The sequence below is a fragment of the Equus asinus genome, chromosome 24 (assembly GCF_041296235.1).
Source record: "Equus asinus isolate D_3611 breed Donkey chromosome 24, EquAss-T2T_v2, whole genome shotgun sequence".
NCBI lineage: Eukaryota > Metazoa > Chordata > Mammalia > Perissodactyla > Equidae > Equus > Equus asinus.
In genome coordinates this window covers 32,748,003-32,770,514 of record NC_091813.1, presented here as the reverse complement: position 1 = coordinate 32,770,514, position 22,512 = coordinate 32,748,003, and the positions used below count along the sequence as shown (strand labels likewise).

The 22,512-nt window shown below is 34.8% G+C and overlaps 1 long non-coding RNA gene across 1 annotated transcript in view; it reads left to right on the top strand.

The window, feature by feature from the left end:
- LOC139041779 (uncharacterized) overlaps positions 1–22,512 on the top strand; it is a 144,544-nt gene that overhangs the window by 83,164 nt on the left and 38,868 nt on the right. The window lies entirely within an intron of this gene.

Below are 22,512 nucleotides of genomic sequence, written 5' to 3'. Positions count from 1 at the left end.
AGGAAGAGCAAGAGAAGAAATCTTTTGGAGGTAATGGATATATTACCTTGATTATGTTGGTGGTATCACAGGAATATGCATATGCAAGAACTTATCAAAATATATACATTAAGTATGTGCAGAGTTTGTATGTTAAGCTTCAATAAAGCTGAAAAATATTTTGGCATTTCCTATGAGCAAGTATCTATAAATATTATAAATATAAAAAAATTTGTAATATAATTATAACTACAATAATATTTGGGCATAGTTCTTAAATTTGTTTGTAGATGGACTGGTAGATTTAACTAGAAGGCGATGTGTGGATCCTTTGATTCTGCATTTCTATCAAGTCTCAGGTGATGCTAATACTACCATCCACGAGTAACATTAGGGTATAGGAAGCAGTTCTAGAGAATATAACAGTTCTGATGAGATTTGAAGAATTACAAATAAAGAAGGTGGGAGGGGGTTAATTAGGTCTTCCAATATCCCAATTTCAGTGTTTAAAATTGTTTTTGATATATTAACTAGTAATATCTGGGCATAATGAATAGCATCTGTCTCTACAGCAGAAACAACTAAAGAATGTCAAAAAATATGTGATTGAACAGTTTAGGAAGAACCAAATCTATAATCAAGATAACCTAGATATAGCCCAGGAATGGCAAGTAATTTTAATTTGGTAGATGAGAATCTGATCATTTTATTTTACATATTTGGAGAAGCACTGTGTGAAAGGAGAATGTTTTATCCACTGGAAAAGTACTTCTCAGTCTTGTCAATTATTGTAATCTGGGGCAATATTAAATAATATATATCCCAGCCCCAACTTGGATCAATTAAATCCAATTCTATAGTTGAATCCAGTCATCAATCTTCTTGAATACTCCTCAGATGATTCAGATGTACAACTGGGGTGGAGAAGACTGATGGAAAGGTGAAAAAAATAAAGAATCAGAGGTTGGCAGAATTGAATAAAAATACTAACCAAGGGAAGGAGGGCCTCAACACATGAAGCTGCATAGATCAAGCTCTCAGCCCTGTAAAAGAAAAATTGCACTGGATGAAAAATAAGCAAGGGAGATTTCATTCAAGGCTATTGCAATAGAGGAGAGAGATTGAATTCAACTCTGCTGAAACAAAATGCGGAAGCGTTTTCAGGTGCTGGGGTGAGCTGTGGAAAAGTAGTGGAGGACATTAGTGGGGAGGTTGGTCAATGTGATTAGGCCATCTGTGTTTGCTCATTGGCGCTTATCAAAGTTAGGCTTCTATCCTCCCACACAGGCTGAGAGAAAGGGGCGATATCTTAATGATTACGTTTCAAAGGAATGGCTCCTAGGTCCTTGAGAAAGACATTTCTGAGTTGTGGAAGATTTACATCTCAATGGAGCTGAGAAAGATTTCTACAACTGAAAATTTTCTAGAGTAAGTGCTCTAAGAAAAGGGAGGCCAGGGGCCTATCCTCAGAAAGAAGTCTGTCAAAAGGTTAGTCAAGCTGGGGAGAATGCTGAGGCCTTTGGCGTCAGCCCTCATGCACTGGACTCAAAGCCCACTCTTTTCCAGTCCTATGGTCACTAAACTTTTGGTTGAAATTTGGCTTCTTGTGGACACCTGTTTAGAGGGAATGTACAGCCAGGTCAAATAGACCATTCTAGACTTCCACGCAACAGGTCAGTGTTAACTCAAAGTGAATTGTAAATTCCTGAAAAAATGGTCTTATCTGATTCTCTAGTATCATGAGGCTTATAGGTTGATCAATGTCCAGCACTCTATTTATCAATGTTTCAGCCTCTTAATTTAAGAAATTTGCATTAAAATTCTTTTAAGATGCAAGAACAACAAAATACTATTAAAGCATAGCTTAACAATGAACACACTGTGAACTAGTATGAGTTAGATTAAATTATCTTCAACATAGCAACACATTCTATACATTTATAGTAAAGAGAGAGAGTTCTAGTAGTTACCATTGGCTAGTCTTTTTCTACATGCATTATAAGACAATTTGGTTAACATTGCAAAAAAAACAATTTTGAGATTGTGTCATTAGTATCATCTTTATTTAATAAATGAGGAAAATGAGACACATGTGTTAAAACTTTCCCAAGTCATAGGGACTAGCTTAAAGTTGCTCACTTTGAAACCCCAGTATTCTACACCACCTGATAATTTTGTTTCAAGAACTCATTCTATTTTTCTATCTGCTTTTCCCTTTCAGGTAGCCTTAAAAGAATTTATTTTTCTTACAGAACCAGTGAAGCATGTACTTCCAGTCTACCTTTCGAACTGCTGTTTTGCTCCTCTCTATTGTTTATACCACATTCCCAAGGCGCAGTCCATTTTTATTGTTATTTTGCCCCATAATTTTGTTACTGTTGATTCTAGCCCCAGATTTCTCTACTTGCCCCTCTCTGTTAATCCATTTCTGCTATGCCTGGTAGAATTATCATCATTTTATCCGTTTTTTACTTTATTTTGAAGCCTGGATTTCTACATATAATGTACCTGTGAGATGTAAGGAGCCACTTGTCTTTCTCTCCTGATTGCATGTAAGTAAAAGAAGGCAACTGCTTGCAACCATAGGTCACTCCCCAAATATTGTTTTAATTCTCACAAAAATCTCCTCTTTGGTACCTATCATGTAATTTTCCTATCTTTACTTTCATTATGTACATAGCACCCACATTGTTTTAACTTTCACATGCCTTGAGCACCTGGTACAGCTTTCCTCTTCAGATTCTCATTTTCATATTTGCCATTCTAAAACAGGGTTTTGATTGCACTAGGGAAAGATTTTCATTGCAAGAGGGAACAGGAGTCTTTCAGTGCATTTTCTTCCTTTCTCCTGACGTTCTGGACTGTGGACTCTTGGGAAGAGAAGTGGTTCAGCTATTGGAACTGAACACATTTAAACAAACATGCTGTAATGTTTTGACCTTCTGGTTCCTGGTTTGAAGTGTGTGTTCCAAACAAGGGACTGTATTTACCATTGCTCTAAGAGTAAGATCTTGTTCTTGTTGACATTAGGATAGGATGCAGTGGTTACACTTCAAGAGAATTGTGTTCCCAATTGCAAAGCCTTGGGGGAACTTAACTGAACATTGAGAGATTTTTGTTGTTTTTGTTGTTAGCAGGATGGATTTATAGGAACACTGCTCAAATCAAAGTCTATAAGAAGTTAGGACTTTTTAGAAAGAAGAATATAGTTTAGAATTAAAGCAAATGAATGAAGTCATCTAGATATCCACATGGTAATCTTTATTTACAAGTTTAAATGTGCTATCATTTTTATATCATAGTTATATGACTGACCTGCCCTCAGAAAGCCATCACATTTGAATTTTCTAGGAGTGAGGATGAGCTGACTAAACTGTCCATATTCTTACCCAGACCCTCTTTTAACCCACATGAAAATGTAAGTGAACAGGGCTGGTTTGGGCTATCGTCACTGGGAGTGATGTTGGTAGTAAATACATGTAAAGTTAAAGAGAAAGAAAACTGTGAATTAATGAGAAGTAGACCCTTAGAAGGAATTAAAATGAGATGTTGTCCTTTTCTTGTTGAAATCAATAATTAGGCCAATGGAGAGCAATAAGGAGTCAAAGTAGTCCCTCCAGAATACCCAGTGCAATCTCTTTGTAAGTTAACTGTTATTAAAGCACTATTTGGGCATCCACTGAGAGGAAGGCAGGATTACCATTGGTGGATGACACACAGTGATTTTGTTTGGTTTCTTCACAAAACATGGGAGGTTTGTTTGTTTATTTAGCACTGTTAAATAAACTGCAAATTTACAGTGTTAAATATCTACGCCCATGTTTCAGTATTAAAAGAGTGTAGGCTGGCTTTTGAAGTCAAATATAAGAGGGTTTAAGTGCTAGCTTTCCTTAATTATTGTTAGGCATCATGTTATTATTATGTGTACTAAAAGTATTAGAGTGTATTGGATGATGAGCTGTTCCTGTGACATATGGCAGACAAACCCAGAAGTATGAGAAAGGGGAGTATATTACCACGAGCAGTATTATTGAGCTAGTGACTAGAAGGAAGCATCTGGTCTGAGAGTGATGGTAGGGATGATACTACCTGTGAAATAAATGGAAACTACTTGATCCAAATCAGCAAACACTGAATCCTCCTCTCAGAAGTAGCATGCTGTGCTTGAGTTTAAATACGAACAAGTTGATTTCATTCATAGATTGTCAATGGGCTCTAAATGGATGCACAACGTTCAAAAGATTTAAACCCAAGGGTGTCACTGTGTTTGCCTACTATCAATGTGACTAGCCTGTTAGGAAAATGTTTAGTAGAATAAATGAAATAATTTGTAACTCATTTCAATCATTTTCCTCACAGCCAACACTTCTGGATAGAAGGGCAGGGGAGATGAATCTGAATTTCAAACTGGAAAAGCTGGAAGGAGCAACAAGCTCCAAGACCCTGAGCCAACAGGGATTAAAATCAGAGAGTGAGCTGAGAGGATCATAGGGGCCCTGTGGACTGCTTCAGAGAAGAGCAAAAGCCTGAGATGGCCAGAGGGTGAGACAGCTGGTAACTGGGAGAAGTGGAAGGAGAGCCATATGGATAATCAAAAGCACCCTTTCCCAAAGTCCTTGGATTCAACACGAAATCAGGATGCAGCCAAAGGCTCTGGGGAGCCCATCTGCAAGCAGCTAGGCTTGTGTTTGTGTGTGTGAGAGGGTCTATGTACTATAAGCAGAAAAATAGGCTGCTTATTGGGTCATTTCACTTCGCTTTCCTGTCACACTTCAAGTTAAGAAATCAGCAATTAAAAACCATAGGCTTTCCACAGATAGAAGTAAGGTGCTTTAAAATGAGTCATTGAGAAACAAGTATTTCTCAGTGGAGACTTAAAAAAACAAGTAAGCTTCAAGGTGACATGACTTCATCTGCTAGGACATAGGTCTGGGAGAGTGAGTTGGTTGAGAACGGTTTTCTGAGGCACTTTAGACTGCATTGTACTGACGTCATCTCTGTAAACCTAGATCACATCACAAGAGACATAGTTGCCAGAAGCATGGATGCCAGGTATAGAAAGAGGAGGTACATGTGGTAGGGGTGGGAAAGAAGAGAGGGAAAGGAGTCAGAGAGACAGAGAGAGTGACTAAACTTATCTTTGTCTGAATTTGATCTCTTGCTTAAAGTAGATATGGAGCGAAGAAAAAGAAAATGACACCAGCTTCTCTTTTAGCTAGTTTTTCACTTATAGCTCAATATTAAATGCAGAAAAAAAGATAAAATTGGAAGTAACTGACTATTAAAAATTGGAAATGTGTGCTATGTTAAGAATACAGGCAGTATTATTGGGCCAGGTAGGTTCAATTCAATGCAATTTCCTTTTCCTCTGTAGTTTCCCTCATGCCATCTTGAAAATGCATGCCTTATCATGCCAAAGGACTTCACAGTAATGATTTTAAGTTAGTAGTTCATAATGCAAAAAGTGCTCTGCAGTGTTTTATAAGAGCCAAGAATTTGTGACAAAAATAGCAAGCAGTTTTATGATGACACAGATAGAAGATACCTCCCTTTCCTCATCTACAAAATGATGATAATACAGACTTTATAGAGTTAGCATGAGAATTCGGTGAGAATATGTGTACAAGTATGTATATAGCCAGCCCTGGTGGTCTGGTGGTTGAGATTCGGTGCTTTCACCAAGTGGCCTGAGTTCATTTTCTGGTCAAGAAACCACACCACCCATATTTTGGTTGCCATACTGTGGTGGCTGCATGTTGTTGTGATCCTGAAAGCCATGCCACCAGTATTTCAAATACCTGCAGGGTCACCTATGGTGGACAGATTTCAGCAGAACTTCCAGACTAAAACATATTAGAAAGAAGGACCTGGCCTCCCACTTCCGAAAAAATTGCCCATGAAAACCCTATGAATAGCAGTGAAGCATTATCTCATATAGAACCAGAAGGTGAGAAGATGGAGCAAAGAGACCTGGCAGGGTTCCGCTCTGCTGTACACAGGGGCGCTAGGAGTTGGAACTACTTGACAATACTAAAAACAATGATGTATATATAAAGATATGTATATATAAATAATATATAATTTTGAACAATGTCTGCCTGACACATATTAAGATCTTGGTAGAAGTGATTATCTTTCTAAACTATAAGTTTCCATGTAGGGGAGAGTGCCCTTATTGCTGACTGCCTTATCCCAAGTGCCGAAAGTACCAAACATATAATAGTGCTCACTAAATATTCATTAAATAAATTAATATTAAATTGAGGACATGTCTAGAAATTATGTGACAATTTTGCAAATGTTTTATTCTACTTAGTGACTGTACTGAGTTTTTAATTTGAGAAAGAAGACTAATACCAACAGTTCAACTTCTTATATAATTAAAAAACCGCTTTAGTGATCACTTAAAGAAATTTCTATGTAAAATTTTAGGATACAATATTAAAATAATGCAAAAGGATTATTTATAATAGATTGTTATTTGTTATTTTAAGTACTCAAATTAAATTTTTCTCTTTGCACAAATGTAACAAAGAATTAACATTTCTATTATAGTCAGCAAAGAATAAACTACAAACTTGTTTACAATCTAGTGTTTTGATTACAATAATAAACACTGTAGATATAATAGAAAATTAGTATAGGTATCTATAAACCATATATAGCAAAAATTTTAATTAATTAACTTTTTCAGTATTTACATGACTTTTTTTTATTATCCTGTTATAATTTTAATTGTAATTCTAGGTAATATCTATAGTATTTTACCTGCATTAAATTGGTAGAAGTAATTAAATTACCTAGTAGAATATTTTAAGCAAACTGAAATAAATTATCTTCTGTTTAAAAGTGAACTTTTAACTGACTATAAGAAAGTTGTGCTTCTTTTACAGATGCATATATAACTTGAGTATTACATGATTGATTATTAGTCTATTCCCTTCATATTTTAGTGTTACACAATGAAAACATTAATAATTAATTTTTGGAGAAATTAACATGTTTAATGGAAGCTTCATCTACGAGACAATATAGGGTAAGTGGAATGAAATGATCGCTTCTACCAAAATAAATAAATAAAAAAAGCTGGACAAATACATAAGGCAATTATTTTCAGGCATTGAACAATAGGCACCTTGAGACAATGATCCCTGAAAAGGAGGAGCTCACAAGCTGAGGCACTCAATCCCTGAACCTTTGCACTCTAGGGCAATTTTCCAATTTTTTGTCAAGAACTTGAGCCTAAGAAAAGCACAATGATCCCTCTGAGCTGAGAAAGCAGAGAGTAGAGCTTAGAGCATTAGAAGCAGCTGAAATATAAGACATGCGAGCTCAGGGTACCAGACAGGGGAAGTTGAGAAGAGCTGGACTACAAAAAATTTATCTTTGAGTTCTCAACTGACAGTTGGGCTGCACACATACTAGGAGAGACTCAACTATTGTAGAGATGGGAGCAGAAGAGAAACACTAGGATTTGAGCAATGCTGGGAGATAGTGGAGGTCTGTCCCAGAAAGAGCAGAGAATTGATACCCCCAGGAATTCAGCTAAGACAATAGAAAGATCATGCATTAGGAGTAAGAACTGTTCCTTACAGTAAGGTCTAATCCAGCTATACCACAAAAATTCCTAAAAGCAAGCCCAATAGGATCCACAGTGAAGATAGATTTGAGGGTGTGTGCTAAAAAGGCTAAGGGGTTTGATAAACACCTTGTATTTTCCTCAGATCCACCCTAAAAGGCGTTAAAAATAAGCCTAAACATGCATAAGGTGATTAACCAATAATATAACCACCTATTTAAGGAAAAAAAGCAACATTCTTTAAAGATAGATAACATAATCCACGATCTTTATATCATTGTCAATATCACATGTACAGCCAAAAATTACTAGATATCCAAAAAAAAAAAAAAAAAAGGAAAAAAGAAAATTTGACCCTGTGACCCACAAATAGGAAAAAAGCAGAAATTTATTTTGAAGAGATCTTGATATTGGACTTAGCAAAGAAAGGCTTTAAAATATATTGAGGGGAAAATATGTTGAAAACTCAAAAGAAAATATGGACTTAATGAGTAAACAGAGCAATTCAGCAAAGAAATGGGATCTATAAAATGGAGCCTCGTGGAAATTTTAGAACTAAAATAACTGAAATGAAAGATTCAGTGGATGGGCTTATCAATAGTATAGCAATGGGGAAGGACAGGCCAATAAAGTTAAAGATAATCTAGAAGAAACAATCCAACTTGAAAAACGAAGAGCAACAAAGGTTGAACAAAAAGTGAAAGAATCTGGAGGACCTGTAGAACAATATTAAAAATTTGAACCTACGTATAATTAAGTCTCAGAAGGAGAAAAGAATAAAAATGAGTAGAAAAATATTTGAAAAAGTAATGGCCCCGTTTTCTAAATTTGATGAAGACATCAATTTATAGATTCAAACTGTTCAAAGAACATTAAGCAGGGTAAATACAAAGAAACTTACATTTAGACACATGATATTCAACTGTTAAAATCAGAAGAAAGAAGAAAACTTTAAAAGCAGCTAGGAAGAAAAAAAAATATTGCATCAAAGGAAAAAGAAATTTAAATGGCACCTCACATTCAATAGAGGATAAATGGATTTGGGGGGACATCTTTAAGTACTGAAAAAAAGCCTGTCAATACAGAATTATATGTCCAGTGAATTTATGAGTAAAACAAGATCTTTTCCAGATAAATCCTGAAAGGATTCACTAATATTAAGACTCCAGTACTTCAAACAATAAAAGATTTTCTTCAGACTGAAAGAAAAGGATATTAGATGGAAACTCAGATCTGTAGGATTGGAAATGGCAACTAAGTTTGTAAATATAAAAGTGTATTTTTTTTAGTTCTTCTCCGAGGCTCATAAAAGAAAACTGGCTGCATAAGGAAAGAAAATTGTATATTGTGGTCATGATAAAGACATTATATTTATATATGTGTATATGCATATATATTTATATATGTATATATATGTAAATACATAATATGTAGATACACAATAACAATAGCGCAAAGAGTAAGACAGAGTAAACAGGATTGTACTTTTGTTAACTTGTTGCATTCGCTGCACACACTATCCATCAGCTTGAGCTAACTGACATTACACACTACTATACCCAACAGTTGAAGAATAAACATCCTTTTCAAATGTACATGGAAGATTCACCATTATTTGCTGCACCATACAAATCTTCAAAAACAATAAATCTTACAGAGTATGTTCTTTAAGAACAATGAAACTAAATTAAAATAAGAAAATCCTCAAATATTTTCGAATATTTCTACATACTCCATAGGTCAAATAAGAAATCATAAGGGAAATTTAAAAAAATACTTTGAACTGAAAGCAAATGAAAGCACAAGTTACCAATATTTGTAAGGATATAGCTACAGTGGTGCTTGCAGGGAAATAACAATGAGCTAAGTTTATGAACTGAGAAAATAGAAGAGGAAATTAAAACCAAAGTAATTAAAAGAAAAGAAAGAAAATAACAGAAATATTTGAAATAGAAACTGTTGAAAAATACAGCTTACTAAGACTTATTCCATAAGAAATAGAAAATCTGAATGGCCTGGCATCAATTAAAGTAATTTAATTTGTAATAAAAATATTCTCACAAATAAAATGTTAGACCCAGACAGTTTAATAAATTTTATCAATAACTTAAGGGAGAAATATTCCTAATCTTACACAAACTCTTCCAGATAATAGATAAGGAGACAATGCCTCCTGACATATTTTGTGAGGCTAACATAACCCTGGTACTAAACCTGATAAAAATATTTCTATACACCTTTATATCTGTATCTGTTTATCTATATCAACCTAGAGACTACTACCCATCATGAACATGTATGTAAAAAATTTCAACAAAATTTTAGCAAATCCTATTGGCAGTATATCAAAAGGATGATAAATAATGACCAAGTGAATAGAAAATTACTTCAACATTTAAAATTAGTCATAATTAAATGAATAAAACAGCATCAAAAAGAAAAAGGAGTAAAATTATAAGATAATTTCAGCAACAGCATAAAAATTATTTAACAAAATTAAACACATCTTTATGCTGAAAAATCCTTTCAGGAAACTAGGAATAGAAAGGCATACCCTTAATTTATAAGAAACACATGTAAAACCTTTATAGTTAACATCTTAATTTATGGCAAAATATTGAATTCTTTCTCTTTAAAATCAGAAACAAGACAAAAATGTCTGCACTTTACAGTTTTACTACATATTGTATTGAAGTCTCTAGCCAGGGCCATAAGGCAAGAAAAGAAATAAAAGTCATAAATATTAAAAGGAAAGAAGTAATGTTCTCTTTGTTGGCAGAAGAAATGACAGTCTACATAGAAAATCCTAAGAAAAAAACAAAAACAGTTATTAGAACCATTAGATGAATTTAACAGACTCAGGATACAAAGTCAATATAGAAAAATAAATTGTATATTTTATGTATTAGCAAAGAAACATTAAAAAAGTAGTTTAAAATGCCATTAAAAACATAAACTACTTAGAATTAACTCTGATTAAAGATGTGTAAGAAATTCTACACTGAAAAATACAAAATAGTGCTGTGAAAAACTCAAGTAATATTGAAATAAATGAGCATAATTCATGCATATGTATTGGAAACACAATATTGTTAAGACGACATCATCCCCAAATTAACATATAGATTCGGCATAATTGCAAACAAAATTCTAGAAGGCTGTTTTCTAGATTTTGTTATGTTAAAATAAAATTCACCTGCAAATGAAAAGAATTAAAATGATAAAACAACTGTAAAAAGCAAGCCTAGCTGAGGCTTTCACAATAGGGTATTAAATTTTACTATAAAGCTACAATAATCAAGAGGGTACTGTTCTAAGTATAGGCTTATACATCAATAGAAAGAAGAGAGAGACAAGAAATAAGTGTTTACCTTCGTGATCAATTGATTTCCTACAAATATTCCAAGGTAATTCGCTGAGGAAGGGGCAATCTCTTCAACAATGGTGCTGGGTCAATTGGATAATGCTATGAAAAATGTAGCTCAAATTCTGACCTCATACCTCATGTAGAATTTAGTTGAAAATGAATCATGTAGCTAAATGTAAAATCTAAAACATAGTGGGGGAAAAAAACCCTTACAACCTGGAGGTAGACTCAGATTTTCAGATAATACTTAAACCACAAGGACTATAAAAAAAATTGATAAAAAGAACTTCACACATATTTAAATCTTTTGTTTTTTAAAAAAAGTCACTTAAAAATTGAAAGGTAAAGCACAGGCTGGGAAAACGATTTCTAATACACTTATCTGACCCAGACTTTGTGTTTAAAATATGTAAAGAAATTTTACAATCCCATACTTAGAAGAAAATCACCCACATAAGAAAAACAGCCAAAATACTTGAATAATTTCTTAAAACAAGATATATGACAGTAAATAATTATATGAGGAAAAATCACTCAACTAGGAAAAACAGACAAAAGAGAAGATATATGGTGTCTAATAATCACATGGAAAGATTAACCATTAAGGATATACAAATTTAAATCACAATATGACACAAAACAGCATTTCACATACACATTAGAATGGCCAAAGTTAAAAAGATGGGCAATACAGGAGCTGGCCCAGTAGCATAGTAGTTAGGTTCTTGTGCTCCACTTGGGCAGCCCAGGGGTTCCCAGGTTCAGATCCCAGGCATGGACCTACACATCTGCTCATCAAGCCATGCTGTGGCAGCGTCCCACATACAAGGCAGAGGAGGATTGGCACAGATTATTAGCTCAGGGACAATATTCCTTAAGCAAAAAGAGGGAGATTGGCAACAAATGTTAGCTCAAGTCCAATCTTCCTCACCAAAAACAAAAACAAAAACGCCAGGTGGACAATACCAAGTGGTTCTGAGGATCAGAAGAAGGGGAAGTTCTCATATATGGCTGGCAGAGGCATAAAATATTAAAACCACTTTGGAAAACTGTTTGGCAGTTTCTTACAAAAGTTAGCACCCACTTACCATTGACTCAGCAATTCCACCAAAGACAGTAAAAAAATATATGTCTACACAAATACTTGTGTTCCTAACAGCTCATTCATAATAAATCAAAAGGTGAAAACAGTCTAAATGTTCATCATCGAAGGAAATGGTAACATATTGTGTTATACTCATACAATGGAATACTACTTATCAATTAAAAAGGAACACAATACTTAAAGGCAACACCATGTATTAATCATACACACAAAAAGGCATTTTGATGAGTGAAAAAGGTCAGCTTTCAGTACATATGTTAGGATTACGTTTATAGAAAATTTAAGAATAGTCAAAAGTAACTCAACATGATAGAATCAGATCAGCATTTACTAGGTTAGAGAATGGGGGGTGTTAATTGCAAAAGACGCCTAATGAAACTTTTGAGGCTGATGGAAGCCTGGTATCTTGGATGGGGTGGTAACTTTATGGTTGTATATTTGTCAAAACTCTTCAAATTTTGCACATAACGTGCATATATTTTCTTATATGTAAATAAAACTTGTTTGCAAATCAAGAAACATACACGTTTGCATTTGTGTGTTACTCGTTGTACGCCCCCCCCACCCACACACACACATACTTTGGTTTTGCTTCTAAGATATATACATATTAATGTTACAATTTTATGCTCATTCCAGGAGAACTTAATTTTTTATTAAAGGCTGGCTGTGTGCTCAACTCTCTTGCCACTCTTCTACTCTTCATAGGAAAAGGTATATTCCCCCCATTTTACCAGTGATCTCTACTATAAACAAACACAATATAAGACATAATATAAGGCAATTAGGCAATGATGAATTATGAGCACAAAAAAAAAAAAAAAGAAACTCCAGGTACAGGGATAGAGTGATGGGTGTGCAATTTTAGACAGTGCAGTCAGGAAAGTGCTCTCTGAGGAGGTGATTATCATCTCTAAGACCCGAACATGAGTCCAAGCAGGGTGATATCTGGGGCAAGAGTGTTCCAGCAAAAGGAAGAGCTTGTACAAGAGTCCTTGCACTACCAAAGCTTTCAGAGTATATGAAGTTACAAGTATGTTAAGACGAATAATACTCATACCAGTTTTCGAGGTCAGTTAATGATGTTGAAATAATTTTGGTTTATAGTGTGAGAGCTCATCAATACTAACATCAATTCCTTCTGATTCATATGGTTTCTGACCTTGAAGATCTCATTGATTTTTCATGTCATTACATTTGGATCAGGTCAATGTCATGTCCCTGAGAACTAGAGCATTCTAGCAAAGATATAAATTGCCCTGGATTTTTTGGCTTTTAGAAAAATGTCTTCACAGAAAATGTGTGATTTTTCCTCTGTGCTCTGTGTATGGGCCTAACAGCCTGGGATATCTTGCTCTTCAAAGAATAACACAGTATTGTTATCCAAGGTGATTTCTTAATTCAATTAAAAACATTTATTGTGCCCAATATTTGTCAGTTTCTAAACTAGGCACTTTATTTATAACAAGTCTTTGTGTATGTTTGCATACCCATATATACATACACAGATATAACTATATGAAATATACACACACACATAAATATAAACACATGCATATATTTTATATAAATACAAATATGTTATATTCATTTATACTTAAACATGTATATGTGTATATACATGTGTATATATATGAGTATATGTGTATATACACGTATATATATTTAAACATGTATATGCATGTATATACATGTTTAAATATATACATATATCTGATGTATCTATATATACATTGCATAAACACATTTTATATATTTTATATACAGTCATGCCCCACATAATGATGTTTTGGTCAACAATGGACTGCATATATGACAGTGGTCCTGCAAGATTAGCAACACATAGCCTAAGCGTGTAGTAGGCTATACCATCTAGGTTTGCGTAAGTATACTCTATGATTTTCACACAATGACGAAATCTACTAACAATGCTTTTCTTAGAACATAGTCCCATCATTAAACAATGCATGACTGTAGAGCAAATGTGTGTCTATATGGGTGTATCAAATTTTATTAGTATTTATTAGTATTTATTTGTGCATATATGTATCATACACATGCATATAAGAATATGTATCCATATAACATATATATTGTACAGATAAGAAAACCGAAACTCAAAGATATTAAATGATTTGCCTAAGGCCAAAGAAGAGTTGATTCCAAGGTCTACCTCCCAAATTTAGATTCACTGTATGTCAAGAACATAGACTGTAGTTGGGTACTGAAGACTTATATGAAGGTAGATGGAACATAAATTGGTGTCTGAATAGTGAGACAACCCTGCCACTTACTATATGCTTACCCTTTAAGTGAGCGGTTGTAGATACAATACCAAGTGTCTGCAGAGCTTTTGAAGAAATTATGTTTTATATGACAATATTTGATGTACACATATACAACAGTATATGTAGCCTTTGGCATGGAGGACTGCATTTATGAGATTGGGATTATTATATGAGGACTTTAGCTATAAATGTAGAAAAACTCCAGCTAGAAAGGCTCTTTGAATTGTGCTTGGCCAAAACACAAACTCTGAAAAACTCAAACTGATAAATCTTCCAAACATAGCCTGACATATAAACAATTTGCTTTATCAGTACTCCTATAAAAAAAACCAGGGAAATATATATATTGGTCTTACATAATTGAACTCCTAAAAGTAAGCCAGAGTGTATATGTACTTCAGCAAGCCATTATGTAGAGTGAAAATATTTCGGGGCAAGAAAGTTAATATTTTGAAAACTGGATAAAGAGAATATCATTTAACTTTAAGTTAGAACCCATCCATCACTTGAAGCTCAGAAATTCCAGTGGAAGGAACGGAGGGGAGTTTTGAGAACTTGACAGTTTTTGAAGCATAAAGATAAAATTAGATTAGAAAGACAGTATCAGTAATATGCGCAGCAATAGTTTTGGGGTAATAATTATGGGCCAGGCCATGTTCTAAATTCTTTATATCAATTGACTAATCTGACTCTCCTGATTAACAAATTTACGCAAATGTGGAACCGGACCACAGAGAGGGCAGGTAACTTGCCCAAGTTCATGCTAATGACAGAACTGACTTCAGAGCTTGGCCCCCTCATCAATGTGCTTTTGGACACGACTCCAAATTTTACACATAAGATAACATGAAGATTGCCTCTCCTGAGAACACTGTGCATAATGTCCAAACTCCCAAATTGTTCATAATAAATGAAATAGAGAATTGTGAAAAGCCATTATAATAATTTTGCTAAGATAATGATATTGATAAATTTGGTAATAATTAACCAAATAAGTTTTATAACTCTTTATAAGAAAAAGCAAAGCTTGGATTCTTTCTAAGAACATTCACTCAAGGGGAAATACAAGTGGAGATATGAGGGAGCGTATAGCTTCCAAGCAACAGAGAAAAATGGGGTGCACAGTCACTGATGGACAGAAAGTAATTGTGGGTTCCAAGTTTCCAGTGAAGTCCTCATGTGACTCAGGCTATTATTTCTGACCCACAAATGTCTGTGAGATTGACTGTTGTATTACACATAGGTTTGTACTTATTTACAATACATTTTCACTTCACTTGAAAAATAAAACAAACACAACATCGTGTTCAGTCCTGCCTCTACCAATAGCTGGCTGAAGATCTGGGATATTATTTAATCGATATGAGCTTCAGTTTCATTACCTATATCAAGCCCTGCTTTATTGGTGTCATAGAATTGTGTGACTAACAGATAACATGTTGTCACTAACGCTTTAGATATTTTATGTTCCTTACAGGATAGTGAGGAGAGTAAAAGGAAAGTTTGCTGATGCGTCTCTTCAACTTTGAGTGCAGGCAGGAAGAAAAAGCTTGTAACACTCGCCTTGTGACTGATGCCTATTTGTTTTCCATAAAATCTAAAAACAAACTGAAAATGTGTGCAATCAGAGCATCTAAAAGGAAGAAAATGAAGGGTTACACACACGTATGTCTTGGGAGGACAGGGCACTTAGGGAGTATGTAGTTTGACTGGCAACCTCCTTTGACGAATAAAGCATTCAGCACAGGCATTTTCAAAGCTTTTGTTGAAACTGCAAAAAGCTTCCCCAAGCTATAAATTATTAAAGATATTAACTAAAAAGGGAGCATTATTTGCATTTTTAAATGTACTTATGGGTTTGTAATATTGGTTTATTCCTAGTTATAATTTAAAATATTTATTCATACTTAAATGCTTTATATCATGTTATCTCCACTTAATTGCATCCTATTTCCTGAACCAATGTTTCAGATATTTGAAAAGATTTTGTAAGGAACAATGCTGAAACATTAGGGGAAAATTATGTATAGAAATTATATGAACTTCAAAACTATTTTCTTCTCTATGAACAATCAGGAGACCCCCAGCCTCTTTTAACAATGTATCTTCTTGTACTTTCTACTAAGTTACCTTGTCATAAATTTCATGCTTATTCTAATGCTTCTGTCACTTATCCTTATACTTTGTAGACCTCATTTACCATTTATGTTGCTACATTACAAACGTTATCAAGTTAGTTCAAGTCATCAAAACTATTCACTTTTTCAGTACAACTCTCTAATTTTCATATAACCGACTTCTTATGGGGCAAGTTATCACAATTCATTACAATGTAAACTTGAAATTTCACAGGCATATTAGCATTTCACATCACAGGAACAAAATGATACCTGCTAAGTCAAGAAAATTTTTGGAGGAAAGACATCCCTTTGAGAAAAGAATTATGGATTTATTGCATTTATTGTATTTATTACATATGTAAGTTAGTTACACTGTGAAATTATTGTTGCATTGAGCTCAACCGTCATCACACGTAGTACAGCTGCTCAGCCACCCTAAATAATCTGTGATTGCGAAAGCTGGACGTGCCTAACACACTATTCTGTGTTCAACTTGGACTCAAGGCTTCATAGGTGATGAAAAGGAAAATAATGATGGAGCCACTACTCTCCTTTACCTGTGGGTGGAAGCAAAACATTTGTTTTGAATCATCAATTGTCTATTTCACATATGGGCATTTATTTCTGGTTTTTTTTCTAATTCGTTTCTACAAGTTTTGATTGAAATGACAGATCTCATTATTTTGTGTTGCTTCTTCCTGATCTATCTTGATTGACTCCGCTTAAGTGTGAAATATTTTTAAAAAACCACGTCAATTGATTTGCAAGTTTTTGTTTGCTTGTCTGTTTACTATAATAGGTAGTTGTGAATCTTTTTTATGGACTATGAAACTCCATGTTTGAGTCTGGCTTTCTTCTCCCTTCTTTAATCATATTCAGTTGTGCCAGTATCTTGTGGTTTTTGTTGAGTGACACACACTTCTTAAGATTAGAGGTCATTGTATTATCAAAAAAGATAGGAAAAGCTACTGTTTTTCTAATACTCTGGTGATTAAAATGATTATAAAATATTCTTCTAGTTTGGAATACTACATATTTCTTATTATATTCAGCAGGAAGTATTAAAACTACAAACTTCCCAGGGCAGTGTTTCCTTTCAAGGGACACATTTTAAATCTTCGAGCCTAGGGAGAATGTTTGATAGGAGGAAAAGAAAAAAAATAATAGAGGAAAGTGTAGCTATATAAATTTGGAGAAAGATTTCCAGGCACCACTCAGACTAAAGTGGAAACAGTGCATGTCATATAGTAGTCACTCAATAAATATTTAATGAGTGAGGAAGGTTATAAAACCTTCTTATAACACAGAAGAAAGCGTATATAGTCAACAGGCTTCTTGTAAAAGCTATTTTGAAGAAGGCCTGAGGAAGACTTACTTGCATTAAAAGCTAAGCAAGCTTCTGAACTTCCAGCATTTGCACAGATTTGTGCAATAGCAATGAGGTAGAGAACTAACCAGAACAGTGGTAAGAGAGTCAAGGGTGCGGTGTGTTTGAAGCAGCAAATTTCTGTAAATTAAAGACTGAGCTGTGAATGAGTTCAAACAGATTCTAAAGACTGTGGTTTGCAAATGAGTCTAGGGCATGAAAATGCTTTGCGTGATTTAGCCAATTTAGGCGCCACTTGGGAACTGGATTTGTAGAATTAGAAGAAGAGGACATTAAATACCCAGATGAAGTTGTATCCTGGTCACACCTGGCTTGCTTATGCCAAGGACAATGATATATGACAACTATACCACATTCTACTCATGGCCAACATGGATAAGGATACTCTCCCTCCAACTTGCCTCTACACGGAGCTCCTCGCAGAACCTACTGGCAAATCAGCATGGGCCTGTGAGTCGGAAACAGTCATCTCTGACCTACACATTCAATCATGAGAATGGGTCTGAAGTTAATACTAAAACACATTTGTAGTTTTTCCTGTATCTTTTTGTAGTTTAGTTCATTTATGATTGTTGTGTGTGTGTATGCACTTAAATTAGAGATTTAGTTCACCACATACAATTCATTTCATAACATTAAGTTCTGTAATTTTAAGTGAAAGATTTGTAACGAATCAAAAATTACTTCAAGGGCTATAAGCAGAAGTTATTGAACGGGGTGAATCTGATCAACAATTTAAATTATTACCTTTCTGTACAGATTGTGTTGAAGATAGCAAAGATAATATTTTGCAAATATTAAAGTATTCTTCTTTGATCCCCCTCCTTAAATACATTTTATTGATAACTCCCATCTCCTTATTTGGGAGGGCTCCTCAGGGCCCCAGAGCTAGTGAGGGGAGATAGCTGAGCTCAGAGCAAAGACATTTGCTTGAAAACCAACCTGTGTGGAGAGAGAGGATCTACCAAATCCCTGTAGATCCCAGATCACATGTCATGGCCAAGCCGGGAAGAATACATGGTGTCTTTCAAAGTGAGGGAAGGCACACCTTCCTGCCAAATCAGCTGAATCTGAGGCTGGACTAGAAGAAGAAAGACACGAAAGGATAAAAGAGCAACCCACGCTTTCTCTTCCCAGGTGTGGTGAAGAAAGCATTGTAAATAAATAAGGCAGATTGAAGAGTTCTTGTTCTTTTTTAGCCTTCATATGGTGACTAATCTTGAGAAAGGAAGGAGCTTTCTTTAGAAACTCATTGTTAATATGGCAAAGCCTGAAAGTAGAGGGTATTTTGCTGACTCCTTTTCCATTTATGATTCTGGAAAAAGATGCCCATAACCTGAGGTGCAGCCTCCCTGGAGCATCCTTGTTGGAACTGTGCAGTGAGCTGCAGGGCCCCTGTGACTGTTCTTCCCTCCGTTTCCTGTGAGATAAGGTGTCCAGAAGTCCTCACAGACTTGAAGACAGCAGAGAAGGTGGTCAAAGGGACGGAGGAGGAGCTCCTCAGAATCACAACCCTGGCAGAGAGGATAAGTGATTGGAGAGCTGACGCCAAAAGAGAGGATCATCTTGATGCTGAGATCCAACAGGTCTGATCTCAGGATGACCCAGACAGCAAGACAGAAACTGGCCAGTGTTGCATAAGAGTGTTTTCTGACCTTTAAGAAGTAATTTTAGTTCAATTCTTTATTAGTTCAGTCATGTACTATATGTGTCAGTACCTACATATCCTTTTTTATAATTGTTTAACACAAAAATGGGATACTTTACAGCTGAGATATAACTTTAGTGTACAAACAGAAAGAAGAAAAGTACATATGCAAAAATGGAGAAGCATTTGTGTGGTAATGTGTGAAAGAAAGAGGGCCTTAGCAAGGAAAAAGCAGATACAATGTTAGTAGTGTATTAATATTATCATTATCAATTAACATATCAATATAAAGATTTTATTCCTTCCTAGTGAAATTTTGCATATTTGAAGAATGTAATTTCTTAAAGACTATATAAATAAAGGGGAATGTGGTCAAGTATAAGAAATTTCAGAAATGAAAGGTTTATATTAATGAATCATTTTTAAATCACGTCCAGGAGATTGCTTTGCTCTCCAGGCATCAAGAATGACAAAGCTATGGATTATTTGCAAAAGGCTAGCTCATCACCATTCTGAATAAATATAGTACAAGTAAATTGATTTTAAAATTTAAGAAGAATTTATTCAAAATGAACTGAGGGACATATTGAGGGAGACATTCTGAAATGTCCGTTTTTGATGGTCTTTAGAATATGATTTCATCCTTGGCATAGCTGAAGATGGCAGGAAAAGCTACAGATGCTATAACGTTCTTCCATGATTTGTAGAATCTTCAAAGATATTTCCTTATACATATTTATTGGATTCCTTGTTTCACATTCAGTCATTCTGTCACATGCCTACATAAGTCTATTGAACATGGCTATTGATTACAGTAAAAATGCTCATATTTAATTTTCTGAATATAGGGTTCTGTAAATTTTGTCTCACACACGTTCAGTCTAAATGTTAAGTCATTGCTTGGTTGCTTTTGATATAGAAGTCGACGCTTGATGTGAATTTGTGAATATACTGATGTTTTTTTCTCACAACTGATGGCATTATACAAAATTTGACATTAATCCTTGATATATGCTTATGTTAAGACATAACATCACTATTTTTCTACACCTGTTTGAGCAGGAAAAACATCCCAAAACTCATGCATTTTATAAATGTACCAGTCTTTGTTACATCAAATAGTTAGTAGTGATTTCTGGTAAAATTTTTAAATAATATAGCCTCTTAGCTGAACAATTTATGCCTTCAACTGCTATTATATTTTTCCCCAAGAACCACAAAGCAATATACAGTCCTTTGTAAGCAAACATTCTGAAAATGTAACTCCTTTGTGAAATGGAAAGGTAATACAACAAGTCTTTATTTCATAAAGGGAGGGAACAAAGCACAGAAAGGTTACGTAATTTATGCATAGTTCACAACTAGGCATTGGGAGAGTCAAGAAGCCAGGCTATCTGCTTCTTCAAGCATAAACCAATACTGTCTCAACAAGCAAACTCAACATGGAATAAATCAGGAGCACAGACTCTCCTGTCTAAAATTTGTGATTTGGGTTCTAAAATGCCCTCCAGTAAAGCATAATTAGATCTTCAAATTCTTGAATGTAGTTCAGTTTCAGAATATGAGTTTAACATTTTAGTTAAAAAAATGGACGTCTGAATTCACTTCATTATCACTTTGATGTGCAAAGATTATGGAGGAACTCTCTTCCAGGAAGACTTCAAGACTATGCTGTTTTTGAAACAATAATTCTCACTCCTACTCTTCCTTGAAATGAGACTGTCTTGACAGCCTGAGTGGGTGGAGTGGCAAAATAATGCTCATGAAGCCATGTAATACTTCAGGTAAAGATAGGACATACAAAAAATATCCTGTTCAAGAGAATGCATATATATTCAAAGGACCTGCCATTTTTCAGACATTATATTTTTCAAATCACCTTTGTTCTGCTACCCACCTCCTTTCCTGAAGCAATGCCTGAGCTTTTTTTTTTTTTTTTTTTTTGCCAAAGGCTAAATTGGAGTGGGAGAAAACAACCAGCTTCTCAGGAGGTCTTGAACTTGTGCCAGTTTGCCTGCATGACTATGCATGAGAGAAAGCAGAGAGATGACAGCTCTGCTGTCAAACAAAACAATGTTCAGTGTCACGATCTCAGTCTGGTGGCATTCCTTTTCGTTTGGTGTGGATTAGAGTAACTAAAAACTATATGAAAAGCAAGAGTGGGATAAACTTTCAAATGCATACACCTAGATTCTTTTTTCTAATGTTGTGACTGACTTAGTTCCTGGGCCAACACTTCTATCAAATCATTTTGAGCCCTTGGGTTGGAGTCTCAATAACATATGGGAGAAAGGATTAAGAAGATAAAATTTATATTTATAAGGTGAATTTTATCTTTATGAAAAGGTGATGTTTTCATGATACAGTTATCTATTTTCCTGCTCTTCTTTAACACTCATAAATGATCTGCCACCTTTTCCTTTATGAAAGATCAAGCAAATATAAAACATTTATTATCTTTAAAAAATATGTCCTCTTACAATCCGTATTTTACAGAAGAGGAAATCAAGGTTAGAGAGGTTAAGTGTCTTCCCAGGGTCACACAGCTAATAAATGTTGGAGTCAGATTTCAAACCCAGGCAGTCTTTCTCCAGAGTCTACACAATTAACTACTTCACTGAACAAATTAAATACTTGAGAATTCTGAGAGCGACATGAAATCAAAAGAAAACTGATACACAGAGAGACAAATAAAGGTCTTTATGTGGTTAAAGATCACGGATTTAAGGAGGAAAAAGTAAGCTTGGAAAGTTATGGCCAAAGAGTGGCCATTAGAGTTTAGAGTTTTCAAGTTTGGGAAGCCCCGGGTTGTGGCAAGGTCAAGGGTGTGCCCCAAGATGGGGCTGTTATAGAGAAGAGGTGCTGGGTACTATGTCTGAGGTTGTTTGATGAATCTTTCACATGAATTTTGAATTTACCCTGAAACTAATCCTAGATAAGAATGTGGTCATAAAGGAGGGTGGGTAGGACAGGGAAAGCCATATGGTATGGCCCAAAATAGAGATGTTATTCTAGGAAAGTGAAGTTGTAATAATTTGG